Source organism: Nothobranchius furzeri, chromosome 15 (genome assembly GCF_043380555.1).
Source record: "Nothobranchius furzeri strain GRZ-AD chromosome 15, NfurGRZ-RIMD1, whole genome shotgun sequence".
NCBI lineage: Eukaryota > Metazoa > Chordata > Actinopteri > Cyprinodontiformes > Nothobranchiidae > Nothobranchius > Nothobranchius furzeri.
The window spans coordinates 28843737-28853892 of NC_091755.1; positions in this window are offsets into that span (position 1 = coordinate 28843737).

Below are 10156 nucleotides of genomic sequence, written 5' to 3' on the forward strand. Positions count from 1 at the left end.
CTGTAGTACAAATCACACCTACATACTTACAGAAACATTAGCACTGTGCGCCGATACAAAGAGTGGGAGATAAAACGCACAGTGGCACCCAAGATCACAAGCTGCCGCCAGCGCCAAGCCTGATCGGCGCTGAACCGGCAACTCGATACCTCCTCCGGAGCCTGTGGATGGGGGAAGAGAGGGTTTGGAAGAGAAGCTTCCATAAAGTCTGGTCGGCCGTAACCTGAGATCCCAGCAGACAGCCGCGGTGCCTCGCAGTCAGGCACATCACAGTTTGTATGTGTGTGTGTGTGTGTGTGTGTTTGTGTGTGTGTTGGGATGGGTGACATGCTGCCACACGCTTGTTACAACACTTAGGACTGGGTCTAGGTGGAGATTACAAACACCAAAACTAAGACCACCCCTCGACTTTCTGTCTGTCTCCCAACATATCATGTTGAAATCCCTTATGTGTTATTACATTATCTATTTTTTTCCTCAACGATCCTCTCTCTCTCTGAAACTGATACAGACGATGAGATGAAGAGGCGTATGTCACCGAGCTTTTCTCTCTTTCAGGGATTTATCTCCTCCCGCTTTACCCTCGTAAACTTCCAATGTGACCGTTATCCAAAACATCTGAGACGTCAGGGTGGAGAAAACTGTCGGCAGCTGCCATATTGCTCGCTGTTCTAGGCCAGGGTGCTGCCCTTTACAGATGTAACAGCAGTGTGGGTGGTTCGGAGCAGATTTTTAGAGGAGGAGGAGAGGAGGGGAGAGGGGTGGCGTAGTTTTCTTTGGACTGGCAGGGGGAGAGGAGGTCTTCGTGCGGTTGCAGTGGGTGAGGAGGTTAACTGAGCCGCAGCAGAGCCAAGATGCTGCCTGGGATATTGACAGGTTGGAACCTGAGGGCTCCTGCAGGATAGGAACACACTGCCAGAGGCTTGGTTACCACCACTGCCTGCCTGCCTTGGAGGGAGGGAGGGGTGTTAGAAGGAAGAATGTAGGGAGGGTAAATTAGAAGTAGAGGGTAGAAATGCACAATCTGAAATTTCTTTCTCTAAAATGGCAATAAAGAAGGATATTTTCTATTTAGTATCAAATTTACAAGAAATTTTGTGTATTATAATTAATGTTTACAGTTTGGATTGTGATAATGTTATTGCCTGTTTGTATTGATCATCAAAACACCTCATGAGCCACTGAACGGATTGGAATAAAACTCTAAGAAAAGTTGCAGGTTCAAAACCTGGCTGCAGCTTTACTTCATGGAGTTGGCATGTTCTCCCCGTGCATGCACGGGTTTTTCTTCAGGTATTCCGGTTTTCTCCCAAAGGCCAAAAACATGCACTGTAAGGCGTTTTGCGTAAAGGCGTCTGCAAAATTCATAAACAGAAATCAAAATGGCGACCACTGCTATTGAACAAAAAGAGCTTTAAGTCAGTCATTTTTACATGTTTTGAGTTAATTGTTGTATGTGATGACATAAAAGATGGTGTCTTATAGAAATCACTGCTGGACTTTAATTAACAAAAAATTTGGACTCAGTTGTTTAAAATTTAAAATCTTTAAATCCCATCTCAAATGCACCTGAGCATGAAGGGTCCAGAGTACAAACCACACCTGTTTTTGAATAAGAAAACTTTATTGGGACTTAAATAAAAGGGATTTATTGTAGTTTTGCCATATTTGGTGTTTCCACTCAGCTCAGAAGGAAGCTGAGTCTATGGTCTGTGTGGTTCAGGGTCGTTCTCCATGGTAACGGCGGGCCCAGTCAGGAGGAGAATGGTTCGGTTGAGGAGGTTGCTGGCGGCTGTTTGTTGATTCTCTGACAGAGGTGACCTACCCCTAACCTCGCCGCAGATCAATACCGCCTCCTTAAACTTTCATTTGGCCTCGTTTTGCTCACACTCACCTCCAATTGGAATCAATGGAAGTGAGGAGTTTTGAAGAAACCGGATTTTTAGTTCAAACAATTTAATTGTAATGGTCAATATGTAAAACTGGTTTCTTGGTGCATATGTGTAGATTTACTCTCTCCACACACAGCGTGGCCTTGGATGGATTTAAATAGAAATTGGTCTTATCTTTGTTGTGGTGCATATGCAGTCAGCAAATTTCCTATCAGACAATCATTTCAGAGAAGAATGTTTATAAAGAGTTCGTAAGTAGTGCAGGGAGTCCCTCCAACGCAGAAAAGCCTTTGAGAAGCTCCTTCCTGTCTCATTTTACCTCCTCTTCACTGCACTTTTGTTTCTTCCTCTCCTCACCCCCTTGTTCTCACTTTCACTAGCCATAATTCTCATCGCTGCACACAAAATTACGAAGTTCCAGTGTAGATCAGCAGGGTTGCGTGGTGCCTCGTTAAGTATTTCTCCATTCTGGGGCCACCCTTTTCCACTCACCCGCGCAGGGAATCACCTCATGTAAAGGCGTTTAGGTCGGTTTAGTGGGCAGTTTCAACGAAACATTAGTCTTCCCCGTGTCAGCGACACATGTCACACTATTGGTTCTAAAAGTCAGAACCCAAAATAGCTCGCTGCCTTTTCACCGTACCATCTATCACACTCAAGCTGCTCTACTTTATTGCTGTTTCATTGTAATTGCGGGAAATTTTCTCGATGCGGCTCAGTAGCAAATGTCAGCTGGTTTAGTTTGGCCAAGAAAGGAAATCTAAATGTTATTTTAAGTGAAATGATCGTACCTGCCCTTTTATTAAGCTGCTTTGCAAAAACAGCTTGTTTTCTCTGAACATTCAAGTTGATAATACTTTTTTTTTAAATTTAAAGAATACATTTAACACCCTTGTGGATGGATGCAGATCTTTAAAGGAAGTTAATGGTATGATGCGGCTCCGTCACTTGTTCTTGATCTGGAATATACTGAGATTTCTTTTTTTAAAGTAACACATTGCAGAGTGAGAATACAGCCTCAGCCTCCTCTGGTCTGCCTGAATATACAGCAGATGAATGATTGCATATTTGGGCGTGTATGAGCTGTAATATATCATCTCTGGAGAGGTTAGCTGTCATGGCCTTGGGAGAGCTGTGTCGTGGCCGTGGCTGCGTGGAGCAGCAGCAGCAGCACAGGAAACGCGTCAAATGGCTGAGAGCTAACTGGAACCAGATGTCTGAGGCTGCCGACCGGGGGATTCTCATCGTGGAACAAGAACGTCAGTGGGGGAAGTTCACTTCCCCTGACTGTCTTTCAGCTGTCGGTATCTATATTTTTCTGTCTTTTGGGTTAATTGTGTCTTTTTCTCTCACTGAAACCGCAGGACACGGATACATGAAATCACTTCATGGAAAATTAAAGTATAATTGGGGATCTCTTTTTGGATGATACATCACTTTTTATTATCATCCTGACAAATGATTCTGTGGACAGATATGCAAGAATACAAAGTATTATGGACCAGAATGATCTAACTGATGGTTTAGTTAGAAAAATAATCTCACAAAACTTCACCAAAACAGCACATCGTACTTTTACTCTGACTACTCTGGCCTCTCTCCTCAAAGTGGGAGATGGTGTTGGCCTCCTTTCCCTGCCTGGGAGCGTTGCCTGTCCTCCTCCGCTTCACTGCCCCCCCCAACTTTCTCTCACAACACACACACACACACACACGCACACGCACACGCACACACGCACACACGCAGACACGTACACGTTCACTGATGCACGGCAATCATGCACATACATGATGATGCATGCACTGCTGAAGCCTTCACAAGTCCAGCTGAGCCTCCAGTCTATCCAGACCTGCCAACAGCTCGCTTTGGCCTTCCCCCAGCCTGTTTGCCATTGGTGGATTGCCTAATGCAGGCCACTAGGCAACAGCAAACACACACACACATCCACACACAGATCATCCTGCGGTGACAAGCGTTCTCTGATATCATCTTCCAATGACAAACATCAAGGTGTGGCACTGCCAAATGAGACAATTACAGAAAACTCAAACGCCTGTGTGTGTGGATGCAAGTTTACGAGTGGCAGTAAAATTAATACTCCATCACTGTTCAGTCAGAGCTGCTTTCTTGGCTGCTTGGAGGTGAATTGACCCAGCCTGAAGGTCCTACATAGCTCTGGGTAAGAGCTGCTTTCAGCGGGCTGTTAGTCTTATCATCACACGCACATGCACACTCACACGCACAAGTACAAATACCATCCCCTCTGACCCCGGCCGCTTCCTGCCCCTGGCTGATCTATTGGATGATGCCTGCCCTGTGACGTTGGAGGGAGAGAAACAGAGGAGGGAAAATGTGTGTGTGTGTGTGTGTGTGTGTGCGTGACCTGTCCCAGCGAATCGATATCCGTCTCGTATCCGTGAGCTGTGCCTGACCCCTGGCTGACCTTGCTCAGCGTTGGCAGTTGCCATTGTTTTTTTGTTGGGGTCTGAGAACGTGAGAAGCACGTTGAGTTTAACCCCAACACTAATAAAGATCTGGGGCTACTGAGGGGGTGGGTGTCTTGTCTTAAAAGAGACTGTCTAAGAAGGTGACAAAAATGGGTGAATTAATGGAACATAGTGGAAGTTATGGATCTTTGTAGTCAAACACAGTGAGTCTAAACAGGCTGATGTACTGAAGACAGGGCTTTAAAAGTAGCAGACTGAGGTGGTTTTAGAAAAGTTTCATTTCTACTAAAATTTTACATGGATGATCTCGATGTGCTTGAGATTCCTAGAGCATCTTCGTCTGTGTGCGTTTGTATGCGTGCACACACGTGCGTGCGCCTGTATCTGTGCGATGAACACAACTTGCCTTGACGTCAGTTTGCTAGTTGGACTCATTGTTGCGTGTTGCTGTGCGCTGATAGAGGCTCCAGCTCCCGGGCTGAGCAGGGCTACTGGTGCTGGCTGCCGCCGGCATTAATTGAAGCCTGCCGTGAAGGTAAGGGGAGGAGGAGGAGGCTGTCAGTGGAGGAAAGAAAAGGAAGGAAAAAAAAGGGAAAAAAATAACGTAGCGAGGGCGAAGTGCCCCTGGGGGTTTGGGTCCCTGCCTGCCTGCCTTTCGTTCTCCAGCTCCTTCCCCCCTCCCCATCTAAATAGCCGTGCCGGCGCTCCAGGGCTTCCTGTGCCTTATCTGCTGATAATTGGGCACTGGAGCTCCACAGCTCACTTATGAAATATAGATTTCTGACGAAGGGGAAGCATGGAGGGGGGGTTGGGGGTTGAGGAGGTAGACTGTGTGCAGGCAGAGAAAAGCCCCTGGTTGTATCAGCTCTGCAGTGCTGCTCTGGCTCATTTAGCAAACACAACCCCAATAGTTAGGGCGAAGGCCGCTGTGCTGAACAGCCAACACCGTCTCACTCAACTGAAGGACGAGGCTCCATTTCTCTTGTTACTTGTATCTAGAGGGTTCAAAGAGCAGTGAAATGTGGGAGTGATTGATGCAAAGTTTAAGTTGGAGTGAAAACCTTCTACAGTCTAACACACATCACCTTTCTACACTTCCTGTTTGCTACAAGGTGTTTAATTGTCCAAAAAGTATTCTGAGTGGCCTGTATTTATACTGCTGGTGGTAATGGAAGAGTATAAAAGATAACTTCTCTGTGTTTGTTGATGAGTTATTTTTCAGTGGTACTGCATGGGTGCTGCCTGTAGTTTCTTGGGGGTAAAGTTAATACATGGAGACCAAATCCCTGAGAAATCCCTGACAAACTGAAGCTAGGAATTTTCAGCTAAAATATGACATTCTTGTCCAAAGCAGCTTTTTCTTAAAGCTGAAAAAGCAAATCTGCAAACAAGCTAGCCTGTTAACGCAAACATGGTCATGCAACATTCATCCCTCCCGTCAGTTACCATCCCTGGGCTGCTTCCGCCGGAACCCGCATTGCCGGAGGAAGCGAGAAATCGTTAAACACCTGGTGCTGTTTTCTACATCCAAACGTCTTTTGTTGTCCGCTAGTGTTATTTATCTTTTTGGGACTCTGGTAGTTTGTCCTAAAGTTGAAGTGGTAGCAGCCGGCTGTTTCTCCTTCTCTGATGTCATTTAGCAGCAAACTTCTCACGCAAGCGGTGTTCTGTTGCAAAATGCACATGCGTGTAATGAGGTAAACGTGGATGTGCAGTGGTGTGGCGAAACTGACAGCCGGATGGTCCAATTGTTGCTTTTGGTCCAAGCTGTGTTATTGGCGGAGGTTTTTAGACAAATGCGAGAGAACCTCATTATTAATTTTGGTTTTTCATTTTTTAAATCTCCACAATATATTTACAGCTATGCTTTGTTAGAATATTGTTAAGACACAAAATGTTTTAAGCTAGCTTGTTTTTCAGATTTACTACTGTAGGTTTAAGTTCTGTGCAACGTCCTTTATTTCAAGTTGTTATACACTGCCCAGCCAAAAGAAAAGTCGCCACCTGGATTTAGTAGGAGCCTCCTATTGCATGATGACTGCACGGGTGATTATCTTTCAGCTAGCAACAAGTTATTTAAGTTGCTTCTCATTTCTTAAACAACCATGTGGAACGACACATCTGGTGCTCATGGAAAACATGTTAGTCTGTGTGAGAAAGGTCAGGTCATTGGCACCAAGCAGAGAAAACATCTAAGGAGATTGTAGAAATGACTAAAACTGGGTTAAGAACTGTCCAATGCTTTATTATAAACTGGTCTGCTGAGTCCAGATGGACCCTGTTCCAGAGTGATGGCGCATCAGGGTAAGAAGAGAGGCAGATGAAGTGATGCACCTATCGTGCCTAGTGCCTACTGTACAAGCCTGTGGGGGTAGTGTTATGATCTGGGGTTGCTGCAGTTGGTCAGGTCTAGGTTCAGCAACAGGTTGTGCTCCATGAATGAGGTCAGCTCACGACACTGAATGACTACATAATTCCAGCTTCCCTGATGCCACGGGCATATTCCAAGATGACAATGCCTGAATTCATCGGGCTCAAATGGTGAAAGAGTGGTTCAGGGAGCAAGGAACATCCCTTTCAAACATTGATCAGCCACCACAGAGTCCAGACCTTAGCCAAACTGAGAATCTTTGGGATGTGCTGGAGAAGGCTTTGTGCAGTGGTCAGACTCTACCATCATAAATGCAAGATCCTGGTGAAACATGAATGCAACACTACAAGGAAATAAATCTGGTGACATTGTAGAAGCTTATTGAAACAATGTCACAACAAATGCGTGCTGTAATCAAAGCTAAAGGTGGTTCAACGAAAAACACTTAGCTTTACCCATTTAAATGAATCACTAAAAAAACCAAATCTTCTGTAATAACCGTAGCTCCCACCCAATTCTGTGGCTGAATTTCCTTGTAAACTCTTTGAATTCCTGAAAATAAAGAAAGTTAATTGAATAGAACACAGTTAGCCTATATGTATATGACATTCATGAAATATTGATTTAAAAATAAAGAAAAGTGCTTTTCCCCCTTTTTCAAGGCCTTTCTCATATGCTTCAACAAATCTGTTCTTTTCTCGTTTTTCATGTTATATTTTTATTTAATGACTGTGACGTTTCTTTTCAAAATGAAAATGCTGTAATTCATTAGAGTCAACATCCAAGCAGCCATGCTTTTTGCCTTTAGGCAGTTTTAGGGAAAAACAAAATCAAATGTCTTTTTAAATAATAATTTCTTAAACATTTACACTTAACATCTGAATTCACCCAAAAGGTAAAATATATTTGCTTCAGTTATGTTTCCATCATCAAAGGTACAAGAGCTAATGCAATAACTCTTCTCAATCGTGTTTCATTCTCAAGCCAACTTTACTTACAGGGTATTCATTAATCTTAGCTCTTTGTTTCACTTGCCTTCGTCCAATTGGTCAATAGAAAATGCTACTGTGTGGATCCCTCTAATTCATTTAAATTACAATTAGCATATAGGCCCAGTAGTTGATTAATATCCTTGTTTTCCTCTCAGAGCCTTCAGCACTCATTAATTACCTCAGCGCCGGACTGTGCTGGATCATTCACCCTACCCATTCCATTTCCATCCCTCCTGTTTTGTCCTCTGATTCTTGACACAAACCTGAGAGCACACCTGCTCTTAACTTGGTGTTGGGTTGTCTGATCAGGCATGGCAAGCTGCGGGTCTTTGGGAAAATTCCACTCAAATTTGTGGTTTGATCTTCAATTCAACACTTTCTCCAGCCTGACTCAGAATGATTGTAGCGTTTTAAGGTGTTTTTGAGCAGAACCCCCATGCTACCACCTGATGCTACGTTAACTACAGAACCGGCATACCTTTTGCATTTTTACAACTGCTGGGCACGTGCTGCAGGCCAGAAATGCAAGAATGGAAGTTTTCATTTTGACAGGGAAATTGTGTTACAACCGACAACCCCCTTCATCCTTCACCTGACATTTGGTTACCATCAGCTTGGAATTAGCAGGCCCATTTTGGTTAGTCTGGAAATCATCTCACCAGTCTCTTTGTGTCGTGTCTGTGCCTGAGTCATGCATGGCCAGATATTTCCACTGGGATAATGTCCTAATTCCTGGTAGACATGCTTGTTTTTGTTTACACTGTGTCTTGCAGGAGCTCACTTAATTCTGATGAATAGATTTCCCACTTCTGTTCATCCTCTGAGGAATTTCAAAGGATTTGTGCCCTTTTTTGGAGGACATGTTGGAGTTGGTGGGAAGGCAAGTGGTTCTTCTCTGGTCTGGCCAAAGGTGGTAACCCTTTCGTCTCACCAGTAGGTTCATGCTGCCAATTAAAACAAATGATGGTGTGCTATTTTGGACACTCAAAACATCTGTTCTCTCCACATCATGATGGAGCTTCCCTGATGTTTGGGAAGCATGCGGAGCAGTCCCATTTACAAGCAGACCTCGTTTCAGGCTGAAAACATTTTGTTTTGATCAAACAACTATGCTAATGCTAACAAATAACACTTACATGTTATACCTTTTAGTAAAGCTGACCAATCAGGCTCTCTAATGATACAAAGGTTGAAACATTTTACTACAAAATTCAACCAACCAACCAATATTGTGTTTTTAGTTAATCAATTATTGTTGTTCAGAAAATGGACACATTAATGTTCCCATTTTAGTCCATTTTTTACATACCGCCCTATCTCATGACATAATTCTGAACTCTCAATGGGTAAGCCTCTTAAAATGTGTCAGATGTTTGCAGTTATCTACATGTGGTATTATTTTTTCCTGGGAAGTGATGCTTTCACCTGACGACTGTGAGACCTCTGCAGCCTCCCCACTTTAACACCTGGATGCTGAGTGAGGAAGATGAGTGCAGGATGAGAGGCTTCCCAGTTTAAAATCAGGGCAGGAGCCACAGGATGAGCAAGGACAAGACCATGTGCTAAGACTCACAATCCTCCGACAACTCCTGAAGGTGAGAGATTATCAGAGAAGAGACTGAAATAAATGTGGCTTCTTTTTCTATTTAAAGTTTTATAGGGATCTTTTAACCAAGAATAATCTACATTTTGTGTGAGATAATTTAAAGCTAAACTGTTTATATTTGAAACCTGTAGTAGTTAGCTGACCCTACAGTATTTCAAGCATGCAGACAATGAATCTGTGTACAGAGGAGGGTTGCTCTAAGCACTGTCTGGATGACATAACAGAGCTAACTGAGAGTAAAACAATTATTTTCAAGAGTCATCATATGAACCTCCTTATTATTTTCATATTTTTATAGCTAGCTAGCTGTAGCATGTTCATGGCAGGACATTTTTAATATTGGAGCTGCTTTTGAAATGGTTGCAATAAACTGCTCAAACTAACTGTTAGCTTGTCAATCTGGTGATAATGAAACCCCACATGTCCAAGGTTGTTCAAAAAGCTATCTACAACATTGTGGATGTTCACAACATATCTGCAGAATTCCTCTTCAAAAGACGAGAGCCATCTTTTTAAGTTTTATGTAATTAAGAAGCAAATGATTTTCTTTGATTAGACACGGTCATAAAAACAGGCAGTTATTTATATATATATTTATAATATATATTTATATAAACACATGAACATGGAGGCAGGCATCTCACACACACACACACACACGCACACACACACACACACACACACACACACACACACACACACACACATGCGCGCGCAGAATAAGCTACCCTGCGAGGGAGTTCTGTATTGGGTTTTCTTTAGGAAGCACAGCTCCTCCAAAGCTCTGGTCAGATGAAAGGCGAAGAGTTGTATCGATCGGCCCTGAGCAGGGGGTGGTGAAGCAAGCG